The sequence below is a fragment of the Microtus oregoni genome, unplaced genomic scaffold, assembly GCF_018167655.1.
Source record: "Microtus oregoni isolate MIOR12 unplaced genomic scaffold, Mior012 000043F_ref0000047, whole genome shotgun sequence".
Classification (NCBI taxonomy): domain Eukaryota; kingdom Metazoa; phylum Chordata; class Mammalia; order Rodentia; family Cricetidae; genus Microtus; species Microtus oregoni.
In genome coordinates, this window is record NW_024543210.1 from 13,297,762 (window position 1) to 13,311,194 (window position 13,433).

At 44.0% G+C, this 13,433-nt stretch overlaps 1 protein-coding gene across 3 annotated transcripts in view; it reads left to right on the forward strand.

Annotated features, from left to right (window-relative positions):
- The first annotated feature begins 4 nt into the window (after positions 1 to 4).
- Foxn3 (forkhead box N3) overlaps positions 5 to 13,433 on the forward strand; it is a 375,166-nt gene continuing 361,737 nt past the window's right edge. For 2 of the 3 annotated variants that reach the window (XM_041633433.1, XM_041633438.1), the window contains exon 1: positions 5 to 165. The gene's annotated coding sequence lies outside the window, so the exon portion shown is untranslated. Of the gene's footprint in view, positions 166 to 7,576; positions 7,595 to 13,433 lie in introns of those variants that run through there. The other variant, XM_041633435.1, reaches the window with a different exon arrangement.

The following is a 13,433-nucleotide window of genomic DNA, read 5'->3' on the forward strand; positions in this document are numbered from 1 at the left end:
CGACCCCGGGCGGGCGCCGGGCGCTGGAGCCGGGTGTTCCGGCCGCGGTCGGTGCAGCTCGGCTGGGAGACGGCGCGACCCGGCGGCGGGGCCCCCCGCGAGTCCAGCGCCGCCGCAGCCCCCCAATGCAGCCGCGAGAAGCAGCGGGGGGGCAGGCGATCGAAGGTAACGAAAATGCGGCTCGCTGGCTGCCTAGCGAGCCTCTGCCCGGGTTAGCATTGTCACCCCGAGCCTCCTGCCCAGCCTGCCCGCATTTGGGGGGCACCCTTGGCTTTTTAGCTGAAGGTGTCCGCCCCCATCTGTGCACCTAGTTTCGGATTGATTTATAACATGCAGCCCAGAATGGGAAGGATCCAGGGATGGCGAGTTGCTTATTTCCATTAGTTTTTGTCTCAGAAGTAAGTTCATTAAAAAAAAAAAGAAGAAAGAAAGAAAAAGAAAGAAAAGTTTCCTCCCCCCCCCGGAATTTGTAGATAACTGGTTTTACATTTTTATTTTAAAAATTGCAGACAATGGATATTTATAAAAATTACCGAATAATTGATGTAATTCTGTTAATGACTTCGGAGGGTGGCGGCTTTGGAGGGGTCCTCAGGCATGACTTGTATTTTCAAGGAACTAACGTGTTAAATGTGGAGTTTGGCTGGGGCAGAGTTACCACATCGCCGTCGTAACTGTTTTGCTATCAATTATAAACAGAGTGTCGGATCTGTGGGCAGTTGAAACCTCTTTTTCAAATACCGGAGCTGTATATCCCGGTGTGACATGGTCAAACCAGAGTATCCGTTGAAGGAAGCAGGAATGTTTCTGGTTTTGGAGAAAAACGTTGCTTTGAGGAGAAAAACCCAGATTCCTAGCCTGGGAGACTATTTTTCATGCTTTGTTTATAGTCTGGGAATGACATTTGGGGAAGGGGAACGCGGTCTTTCTTGGGAGCTTTTAATCGTGGGGGTTATTAATTTATTTAATTTATTAGTTTCAATTGGTTGGGCTCCGGGAGCCTTCCGTCACCAGGTTGTGCTAGCGTCGGGACACATGATTGCGAAGACGAAACTGCCAGCTCCGAAAGGACTGGACTCGGCTGGTGGAAGCTCCCCCGTGGCGCTGTCGTAGGCTGGGTGCTACTGGCTCATTGAGGAAAAAGGGAATGGCTTTCCGAGCTGAGGAAGACATCAGTATTTCCCTTTTGTTCCCTGTTTTTCCATTGATCGCCGGCTCTGCCCTAGCCAGGCTGAGCAGCTCTGAGGGTGCAGAGCCCTGAAGACAGCACGAATGTCTGGAGCCCGCTCTAACTCTCACACTGATTGGTCAGTTAGATGGAGACTTAGGAAAACAGTCACCCGAAACCCTCTTTTAAGACCTCGCTGTAATTTCTGATCTGCCTTCTTCTGCCTGGGTTTCTGCGAGATTGCTTTTTGATCTGGTTGCATCTGGCTCGCTCGAGGTGTCTTTATGTTTAATTTTTTTTGTTGTTGTTTCTATCCAGATAAAGTAGGCCATTTTGGGTGACAAATTTCCTCGCAGATGTCAGCTTCTAGCTGGCACTGATAGATGGGGGACTTCACAATACAGTCTCAATGGTTTCTGTTCCTAAGTTGTAGAAGGCAAAGTTGTTCAACTTGGTATTAATTTTTCCTAATTTCTTTTTCATCTGAGCATTTAAATAGCAACCCCAGCAGATGGATGCTTAACTGTATCATTACTTTGATAATTTAAGTGCCTTGCGAATTAGCATGTTTCTTGAGCTAAATCTGTCTTTAGACAGTGAAAGAGAAAACAGACAATGAAGAGCAAGCAATCATGACCCGCTTGCACACTGCTGCCAGAAACCCTGGCATCTGTTTGGAGCAGAGCACATTCACATCCAAGGAAAAGGGTGGTTTGTCTTTCCACAGGAGACTGAATTAGTGCCCATGATGACAGGGGATCACTCTAAGACAGTGAGACCCCCGTGGACGTCTTCATTTGAGCCTTAAAGTAGCTCATTAAAGAAGCTGGGCTCCAGAAGTTAACTGTATAAACACTTTTCTGATTGGTTTAAACATTTAGACACAGGAAGTAGATGGTGTCTAGTAACCCAGGGATGGAGACACGGTTGTCATAGAAACTGAGAAGTGTCACCCCACCCCACCCCCACCACATATGCATTTACTACCATGACCACACTTAAAAAAAAACAACAAGGACAATAACAAAAACCTCTGCATATCATCACAGATGCTCCAAGAACATGCTGGCTTCTGTGAGCCTCCCCCCAACATCTGTTGAAACCTGAGACCATGCCTGTCAAACCAAGGTCATTTTACAACATCCACCAAACCGCGCTCTCCTGAATTTCATAACTGTATTTTTATTGAAAATAGTTCAGGGGAAAGCCTGAAAGCCAGGATGTGCGTTCATGCTTACTTAGCATTTTGCAGCCTCTGAGTTGTGCAAGGGGAAGGCTGAAAAGAATACATTTGAGCCATTAATTGTGGAATTGTGCGTCTACTATCAGATGTGTATATTTACTGCTAGAACAAGTCTTTTTAGAGACTTTGAGACCAGAGCGCTGCCTATGGAGGAAGGGTCATCTGGGGAAGGCATAATGAAGTCTTTTCCTGCTTGCAAGCGGGTTCCAGGTTGAGCTGAGGCATTTGATCCTGAAGGTCTGTGGTGTTTTGAACAGATTCTCTCGGGCTGCCTGAGCAGAAACACAGACCGCCTGGTGCTGGGGGGGGGGGGGGGGGGGGACAAAGGGCGGGGTGTGCTTGGTAGCTGAGCAGGGAGAGGAAGCACTCCTAAGTGGCCCAGGGACTGTTTCCAGGCTGCCAAGATGACTGCCCAGTTGATTTAGAAACATTTCCTCTCTTGTGAATGGAGAATGGTGCTTTCATTTTGAGGCTATTTTAGAGGTGTCTCCCCCCCACCCCCGCCACCACCCCAAGCCACCAGCACCTAAGTCAGCTAAATCTGACTCATGGTGAGGAATACCAAGGAGAGAGGTTTAGCCCCCTCCCCATACCCCCATTTTGTTTATTTGCTGCGTGGAAAATAACCACGCGTGTGTCTCCCAAATTTTGACTTTGAAGCTCTCCAGTAAAACTTGTCAGTGTAAAAATCAACACGTTTGCTAGACTTTGACTCATCTTGTGGATGGCAATCTTGAAATTGTAAGGGTTTTCTTTTTTAAAGATTTATTTTTATTATGATTAGTTATGTGTATGTGTTTTCTGCATGTGGGTATGGGCACATGAGTGACCATGCCCAGCAAGACCAGAGGGATCCTTTGGGGTTGGTGTTACAGACTGTTGTGAGTCACCTGACGTGGGCGCTGGGGATATAACCCAGGTCCTTTGGGAGAGATCTTTTGACTACTGGGCCATCTCTCCAGACCCCTAAATTTTACGTTCTTTATATCTGTGTAGAAGTAACTTCCCTCCGTACATGGTGTATTTAGCGCTGCACTGGGCTTTCTTAAAACAGTTTGGTCCTTCTAAAAAAAAAGGAAAATCGCATCTTCCTTGCGTTCCCTCAACTGATTGCCTCAAGGACAGGGCGAGACAGAAGAGCTCCTAAATGTCTTTTAATGCTTATTTGATACCCTGTGTCGATGGGGTAGCAAGCAGCTTAGAGCCATGTAGTGTCTATCGCTTGATTTCGGGTATATTTTCGTGATCCCACACTATCAAATAGTTAGTTCTCCAGGATAGCAAGTTTAGTTTAATGGCACAACTGCTCTCTCTCAGCCAAGGATTTCCTGTTGAGAACTTTCTTATCTGCAAGTAGGGCAAGCGGCCATTGGCAGGAAACCTGTCAGTTGCTTGTTTTTACAAACTGAAGGAAATGAATGAGACTTGCTGGTTTCTAGAATTTGCCCCCATTCTCCACAGCCTGCCCTGAAGCTTGCTCGGAACACCTCAAAGAAGGTGACTTTAGGGTCGCACAATGAATTCGCTTCAGTTGTTGATACGTCTGTGAAATTCTTTTTTGACTTTAGAATTGGAAAAAAAAATTAATCCTTCCAGGGTCATGTAAGGCTTATTTCACCAATACAAATGAACACGCTGTTCAATAATGTCCCAACTCATTTTCAGATGTCAGGAAGTCACTCACGTAATCACTGAAGCTGGCATTTTTTTGATGGCTGTGCCAAATTTTTAACAGTCATTCCAGAATACCAACCAAATGCCAGTCTTAATTTTGGATTAGTGCAGAGAGGTAAAGGAGAGAGAGAGAGAGAGAGAGAGAGAGAGAGAGAGAGAGAGAGAGAGCGTTACACTTCCCTTCTTGCTTGTGAGGGGAAAATGGTTCATGAAGAAGCCAGGTATGTGCCAACCTCACGGTAGCAGAGAGCCAAAGCTTGGGGTGGGTCTGTGAAAGGCACGTGGGAGAAAAACACACCAGAGCTTTGAAAGCATTAACTATCTGAGAGAATTATTTGTTTATTTTTTTCGACATTGGCTATGCGTGTGTTTAATTGTTTCATGCGTGTCTTTAATTGATTCTATTCGTGGATATTTCCAAATTCTGGAAAGGTGGGAGGAAGGGCCAGCCTCTTTAGCGGCTGTAAGGATACAGACGGCCCTCCCCTAAGAGAACCATGTATTGGAATGGGCCTCACATTTTCGTACACCATTTCTCTTTTATATTTAGCGCCAAGTAGAATCTTATGCAAGGCCCTCACACCTGAGTGGAATCAAAGCCGAGCTGGCTACTCTCGAGGCACCAGGAGCCCAGGGGTGGTGACTGCCCTCTAGGCAGCACCTGGAGCTAGCCCTAGAACCCAGAAGTCTGCCCACATAGTTGCAAACCTACTGCTTTTATTCCCAAATATTCCCCTAAGGAGGCCCGAGAATTGCCTTTGGGATCCTGCGTCAGCTCAGCCAAAGAGAACTTTTGCCTTGACAATTTTAGAGGACCCTTGTTTGCAGGGCGAGGAGGGAAGAAGGTAGTGATTAGTTATGCCTTACAACCCTGAGAAACTACCAGGGATGCAGAGAAAGGTCTGACCCGTCACTGTATGAAGAGTCCTAGGCCATACGATAATGAGAAAGGCAAAAGGCTGTTCTTAAGGGTGTACACATAACTTATAAGGGTGTACTCCCTTATAAGTTATAGGAATGCCATGTGACATGTCCAAGATGCTAGAAGGCTTGGTGTCAGTCTCTGCCAGTGTTGTTCTGTCAGGGGTAGAGATCGCTCATATAATGTCACCTGTGAAGGGAAGCCTTGCCAAGCTGTGGACATTGGCTTGGCAGACGCAGGAGTGTGGAGTAAAATGATAGCACGCAGATGATGTTTGAATATCATCAAATAGACTCAGTTATCTCCTCTACTATGAGAATGTTCTATAACAGCAGCATGAAGGGTGTGCCCAGTTTCCCCTTGTGTTCCAGACGCAACGGGTGTTGAGGACTTTTAGGTATGCCAGACAGGGAAATCCCCTTCTATCTTGGGTTTCTAAATTTTTTTCTTTATTATTATTATCATTCATTATTATTATGTGTGATGTGTGTAATTGCAGCTGTGATTGCGTGGGTCAGAAGACAACTTTTGAGAGTGGAGAGAGGGTTCTAGGAATTGATTCCTGTTTTGTATTTAGCACCAAGTAGGATCTTATGCAAGCACTTGTGCCCACTGAACCATCCTGCTAGCCCACCCTTGATTTTCACAAGTCTGTGAGCTGAGCCAGGGGTCCGGAGAAATCAGCAGAGACCTGGGCAAGTAGTAGGATTATGCTTCTGCAGGGCATAGCCAGTCTCTTGGCAGTGATCCTGGGAGGCTGCCCCGTTGGGGAGTCCAGAAGAAAGGCCACCTAGCTCCTACTCCACTCTCTCCCATTACTTACATTGTGCTGGCCGTGTTCCTACTGTCTGCATGGGGCTGGAGATCATGATTAAAATAATCAGTGTTTGAGGAAGCCACAGTGCTTCCAACCATTTTTTAAAGAAAGCATTTCCTCTAAAAGACGAAACTAGGAGAGAGCACAAAATTGTCGGCCGCCGTAGTGGATGGAAATGATTGTGGGTAACTTTCAGTTATTGAATTGCGCTGAATAAAGCTTTTCATGGGTAGGCTGTTTAAGGCCTCCTGCCTCCTCCCACCTGCGCTTCAAGGAAGAAGTCTGTAGAGGCCTGGAAAACCAGCCAAACCTTCCAAGGCCATTCACCTTGACAGAGCCAGTCTGCTTTGGAGCTGAGCGCTGCATCTCAATATTCTTGGTGCTCGTTGTTGGCTTTCAATAGTGTGTTTTGTTGTTTTGATTTTGCAACAGGGTCTCATGTATCCTGGGATGTCCTGGAACTTGCTATGTAGTCAAGGATGGGCTTGAACTCTTGACCCAGCTGCGTGGTTACAGGTTTGCTTGCTTTGTGTGGCAAGGGCATTGAATGCAGGGTTTTGTGCAGACTAGGCAAGCACTCTATCAAACGAACTGCATACTTAGCCCAGGGGCTTGCTTTTTTAGTGGAATGATGCCACCAGTTTCTAGGGTGCTTCTGCGGTTGTCCCTGGAGGGCTTTTCCAGATGTGGTCCAGTGTGTGCCCAGTAGAGACGCATAGATCTCAAGTGGGCAAGTTCTGCTTGGGAAGGGAATTTTAGCATGCCATACTAGGTTGATTCTGGAAACCCAGAAAGATTGACATGTTCTGATTCAGCACACTTAATAGTTGTATAGCTTTCAAATGAAAAGGGCTACAGAGAGTGAGTTGTCCTCCTCTAGAGCACATGGAAACTGTGTGGGGACTGGAACTCTCAGCCCCTGGTTCAGGACCACTCTCAGGGTCCTCAGATCCTAGCACCCATGGTCCTCACCTAAGCTGGCAGAGCAAGCATTACCTACAGAAGGTACTTGGGTCTGGGCGCCTTTTGAAGGTGGCGCTGCCATGCACAGATGTCAGGCACAGAGGGGACAAGGTCAGGGTCTTAGCAGTTTTCACTCTCATTCTGTATTCACCAGCTCCTTCCCTGCTCTTAGAACTATTGTGTGTGTGCGTGCACACGCACACATGCACAAATGTGCTCATGCTCATAGAGACCAAATTCTGCTATCAGGTGTCTACCTCAGTTAGTTTCCACCTTTTTTTTTTTTTAAGACATGGTTTCTAACCAAACCTAGAACTCTTGTTTTTGACTAGACTGGCTGGCCAGCAAGCCCCAGGGATCCTCCTGTCTCTGCCTCCCCATACCTAGCTTTTCATGTGGGCGGATCAAACTTAGGTCGTCATGTTTTGCACAGCAAGCACTGTAGTGACTGAACCACCCCTACCCCTGATAGGTGTCTCTGTAGCTACCCTGTGAACTTGTGACTAAGTGACTGTCCCTAGAGAGCAGGACTGTAGTGTGAAGAGTGGGACTAAGGGATGGGGCATAAGGTTCAGAGTGTGAACATTTCTGCATAAATCTCCAGGAAGGAGGCGTGGCAGTTTTCTCTTCTGTTCCATCCCATTCCTTTCTATTTTTCTGTCTATCACAGCCGTGCTCCTCGTTTTCCAGGTTAGGACATTGGGACTTCGTCTCTACCGCAAGCCTCTGATTTATCCCCCAGAGCTCTGGTGCTGTCTTTGGATTCCCCTCGTCTTGAGTTCGGTTTTCACTCCATGAATCCCCCAGGTAACCTCAGAGAGGCTCTGTCCGGCTAACTTCTTTCCTTCCTTTGCTCTTGAAGCCTTCTACCCCTAAATTACTCTACAGGTCTGCGTTTTGAAGTTAGACTTTCTTTTCTGACTTATTCTCTCTATCTCAGCTATGTGCGTTGGGGGGAGTCACTTAACCTTAGACTCCAGTCTTGGCTGCTGGTTCCTTAAGTAACATGGGAATCCTAAAAGGATTATTGGGGATGCAAAATCCTAGAGTCCTTGAAAAGGACTTGGATGGAGTTTGGCGTGTAGTCACCACTCAAATTATTGAGCTATGTTTGTTGTTGTTTTGTTAATGTTACTACTGTCTCTGTTGTCTACTGAGAACCTGCCTGGGCTCCATAATGCCCACAGTGGTGGTTTGAGTGTATTTGACCCCCATAAGCTCATAGGGAGGGGCACTATTAGGAGGTGTGACTTTTTGGAGTGGGTGTGGCCTTGTTGGAGGAACTGTGTCACTGTGGAGGAGGGCTTTAAGGTTCCTATGCTCAGGGTACCGCCCAATGAATCACTCGACTTCCTGTTGCCTCTGAGTCAAGATGTAGGACTCTCAGCTCCAGCACCACATCTGCCTGCATGCCACCATGCTCTGTGGACTGAACCTCTGAAACTGTAAGCGAGCCCCCTCGATTAAATGTTTTCATTTGTAAGAGTTGCCGTGGTCATGGTGTCTCTTCACAGCAATAATAACCCTCACTAAGACACTCACCTTATCAAACCTGTCCTCTGCCAGACTTTGAATTCCTTCTGCAATCAGTCCTTACCCATTACAGCTTAGGGAAGGGCCTGGGGTCTTGTTTATTTGCCCTCTCTGGGTCCACTGTCACTATGCTGCCATGACCTAGCCACAACCTTTTCCATTTCCTATGTTGTAGACTGTCTTTTTCATTCACTTAAAACCTCCAGCGTGCAGAGAAAAACAACTCCTTTCTCTTGTCTGGGCAACCATCCTCTCAGCACACACCCAAGGGTCAAGAGGAACCTTTGATTGCACCCACTTTACAGCTCAGTTGGATCTGATAGTTCCAACAGTGCCCCCATGCTTAACCTCCCACATTTTTGCCTGTGATGGCATGTTTGAGAATTGATGTGGAACTTGCTTGTTTTTTTTTTTCTTCTCTTGGAGGCAGTGTCAACTCAGGGTCCTGAAACTGAGTGACCATGGCTCTCAGCCTTGAGTTCACCCAGAACTTTTCTATGTGATGTGAGGAATGCAGGTTCATTTTTCATGCAGCATACATGTACACATACCAACGACAGTATATAGTAGAATATGTATCTAAATATTGCATCTGCACACCTTATAAATACATATAAGCCTTGTGTGTCTTACAGCTGTGCCTACAGTTACATCTGTTTTTAGGAGAGCTATATCCCACCTTTACAGCTGCATTTCTTTCTATGTTTTTATTTATGGACCTTTATGTTATATATGTAATTGAATTATTGAACTCTCAATTGAATTATACATGTAAATAAGGGCATAATCTCTAGGTTGATTTTTTTAAGTGAACATGTTCACATAACAACATTAGACCAACAAATTGAACATTAACTACATCTAAGAATTTAGATGCCCTAAATCACCCTCCCTTGAAAGATGATCACTTCCCTAATTTTGAGCACCACTGGGTAGTTTTGTCTGTGTGTGAATTTTATATAAAAATAACCAGGTCAATGAGACGGCTTAGCAAGTGTTCTAGGGTTTCATTGCTGTGGAGAGACACCATGTCCATGGCAACTCTCAAAAAGGAAAACATTTAGTTGGGGCTGGCTTACAGTTCAGAATTTGAGTCTGTTATTATGGTGCGTCTGGTGTGCAGGCAGACATGCTACTGGAGAGGAAGCTGAGAGTTCTACATCCAGACAGGAAGGCAGCAGGAAGAGAGAGTGTGCTTGGGCCTGGCTTAAGCTTCTGAAACCCCATAGCCCACCCCCAGTGACACACTTCCTCTGACAAGGCCACACCTCCTAGTAATACCACTCCCTATGAGCCTATGGGGGCCATTTTCATTCAAACTTCCACAGTAGGTAAAGGAAGTTGCCACTAAACCTGACAACCAGAGTTCAATTCCCAGGACCTACGTGGTAGAGTGAGTTGTCTGTGATCTACGTGCGCATGCACACAAACACACATCAAATGATTGAAAAAGATGTAACATAACTTTAAAAACCATGTAGTATACTATCTTTTATGTGTGTGTGTTTCCTCATTACTTAGTTTCTGAGACTTCACGTGGGACCAGTGGTCACTCATAGTGATCATGTGCTCATTTATCACTGTATATGTTTATGGTTTTAGAAATGGTGCCAACACGAGCTGTCACACACGGTTTTTAGTGAGCATGTGCTACGTTTATGCCTAAGAGCTACTTGCTGTATCCAAGGTTCAGTACCTAAAAATAATTAAGTTTAGAAATTCTATCATGTATTGCAGATTCTTTTAAAATATTTTATAGGTAATCAATCACATCAAGTGCAAATGGTGTCTGTGTTCCTTGCTAATCTTTGTAGCTGTGGTTTCTTTTTTTGTGGCACTGGCTAGACTCCCTCACAGTACTGAGGTCGAGAAATCTCTGCTGGTCCCAATGTCGTGTTGGTGACCTTACCCAGAATGTGCTCACTGTTCTACTCAGACGGACAGTGTTGACGGGGTGTGTTGAAGACTCCATTGTCTAGTCTAAAAGTCATTTTTATTTTCTGATTTTTAATTTATTTCTTACATCTCGGATAGATGTCAAATTATTTTTCTGCATGCTTTGTGATATTTATATATTTTCCCTTTAACACGATGAATTTCGCTAGTTGATTTATTTATAAGATATTAACCTTACTAAAAGCTAAGAATAAGATCACTATTTTACATCTTCTGTGTGCACTGATAATATTGATCTGATGATAATTCTTAGGGTTTTATGTCTATGTTCAGTTCTATAGTTCTGTCTCTTTTTTAATACCTTATTTTTTATTTTATGTTTCTGAGTGTTTGGCTGCATGTGTGTCTGTGTGTGTGCCTACCTAGTGCTTGCAGAGACCAGAAGAAGAGGCTGAAACCCGTGGAACTGTTGTGAGCTGCCACGTGGATGCTGGGAGCCAAACGTGAGTCCCCTGGAAGGGCAGCCAGTGCTACTAAGTCATCTCTCCAGGTCCTTGCCCTCTTTTCTTACCAAGTTTTGGCATCACTATTTTGTTTTTTTGGGTTGGTCTTCCCTCTAGAATAAGATCAAGTCCCCTTTTCTGTACTTGTGTGTGTGAGTGTGTGTGACTGTGTGTGTGTGTGTGCATGTGTGTGTGTGTGTGTGCATGTGCATGCACGTGTGCTGTGTTCATCCCTGTCCTGTTACCTCCCCCCTCCTCACTCCCACCCCTTGCTGGCCCTTTTCTTTTTGTCCGCTTACATATTACTTACAGTCTTAAATCTCAGTTCTGCTTATGAGAGAAAACCTGTGACTGTCTTTCTCAGTCTGACTTCCTTCTCTTCACATGGTGGTCCATTTAGTTCCATCCATGTCCCCAACAAAGAGCATGGTTTCATTCTTTGCAGCCGCACAAAGCTCTCTTGTGTTCTTGAACCACATTTCCTTCTGAGAATTCCTTCATCTTAGCTTGGGCATTTTAGGATATAGTGATTCTGGATAATGTCTGATAGTGTTTTAAACCTTTATGATATCACAATTTATATTGATTCCTAAAATATATGATTCCTAAAATATCACTTGTATGTTTGTTTGCTTTTTCTTGATCAGTCTCACCAAATTTGTTGCTGTTATAACAAACAAACAAGCAAACAACCTCTTAGCATCTTGCATCTTCTGTATGGATGGTGTCTCTGTTTAGTTTTTGACTGTGTTTTTATTCTTTTTAATAGTGGAGTTTATTGTTTTGTTACTTTTGCAACTTCCAAATGTTACAGTTTAATTCATTAATTTTTGAAGTTTTTTTTAAAACATAAAAATCTAATCTATCAATTAGATTCTTAGAACTAAATTAGCTTTCAGAAGTTAATAATATGTTTAGCTCTAAATAACTTCTAAGTTTATTATTACATTTCTTTGTTCAATAAGTTACTAAAAAAGTTTTGGTTTTTTTTTAGGTTTATGGGAATTCCTTCCTTCCTTCCTTCCTTCCTTCCTTCCTTCCTTCCTTCTTCTTTGGGACAGGCCCTTTTATTAGTAGCTAGGATTCCTGGAATTCACTATACAGTCAGGATATTCTTGAACTCATGGCAGTCTTCCTGACTCAGTTTACCTAGGGCTGGGATTATGGGCTTAAATCACTATGCCCAGCAGGTATTTATTAGTAGTGTATGTGTGTGTTTGGGGGATGAGGGTTGAGTCTTAAATGCCAGGGCTTACACATAGACGTCAGGGGACAGCTTTCCAGAGTTGGTTCTGCTCTCCCACTGTGGGATCTGGGAATCAAACTTACAGTCATCAGGTTTGAGCATCAAGTGTTTTCACTCAGTCAGCCATCTTGCTGGCCCCTGGTAGGTATGTTTTTAAGTTGTATTTTTAAGAAAAGGTTTATTTTTATTATTTTTAATTGTGTGTGGATGTGTGTGCTTACATGTGGGAATACATACGTGTGTGAAGTGCGCATGAAAGCCAGAGGCATCTCCTTCCCGAGAGCTGGAGTTGCAGGTGGTTGTGAACCACCTGACGTGGATGCTGGGAACTGAACTTGGATCCTCTGGAAGAGCAGCCAGTGCTCTGAATTGCTGAGCTATCTCTCTGTCCCTCAAGTGATCTTTTTGTTATTGATTTAAACAATCGGATTTTGGTTGAAGGTGTGGTGTCCTGTTATTTTCTGGTATCTGCCGCTGCTGAGAAATGGTTAAGTCTAATTTTCATTTGTGGTGAACATGCTTCAAGAATACCAGTTTTAAATATACTGATTTTAAATATATTCTCTTTATTTAAGGTTGCACAGATATATTATAAAGAACCTTGGTGTGAAGGTTTTATTGCTTTTATTTTTATTTGAGGCAGGGTCTCATGTAGCCCAGGTTGGTCTTGAACTTGCTGTGTTGCTGAAGCTGCCTTGACCTCCTGCTCCTCCTACTTTGACAGCATTGGGATCATAGGTGTACACCCCTGTGACCAGCTACAGTGTTTTTAACATTGGTAAGTTGATTTTCCCCCTTTGGTTCTGGAAGACTCATAGACCATTGTTCTTATGCTGTATTCGTCCTACGCTGGGTCCACTGAACTCCTCTGATTCTCTGTGTTTTCACTCGTCCTCTCTGCTAAGATGCAGAGAGGTTCTCCAGTCCTCTTCAGTCTCTTTGATCTTGGTGTTTATTATTTTGTTATTGTCCTAAGCTTACTAAGGTTGCCATGTAGTTCAATTATTTTGAAGTTTTTTTTTCAAATATGAGAATGTAATCTGTCAATTAGATTCCAAGTACAATCTATAATTTATTCTGTCTTATCTAATCTTGCCTACGGATATTGAACATCATTTAATTGAACACTTATTTTCTATTTCATGTCTGATCATTGTGAAGTTTGAAGCCTGTGGCTTCAGCTCTGCCCTGCACTGTCTGTGCCGATTGTTCATGGTGCTTTGTTTCCTGGGACGTGTTGTATTGTCTATTGTTTTGTTTTATTCTGTTTTCCTGTGATTTTATTTATTTATTTATTTATTGGAAACTATCCATGTGAATTCTTTGAATCAAATGTGTGTTTCTCTAGCTACAATATTTTCTTTTGCCCATTCGCTGGGATCAATCTTGATTTGTAAAGTCTGAATCTTTAGGATCTAAACAAACCACCCATTCATCTTGAAGCCTTTCTTGTGGCTACACATTTTTA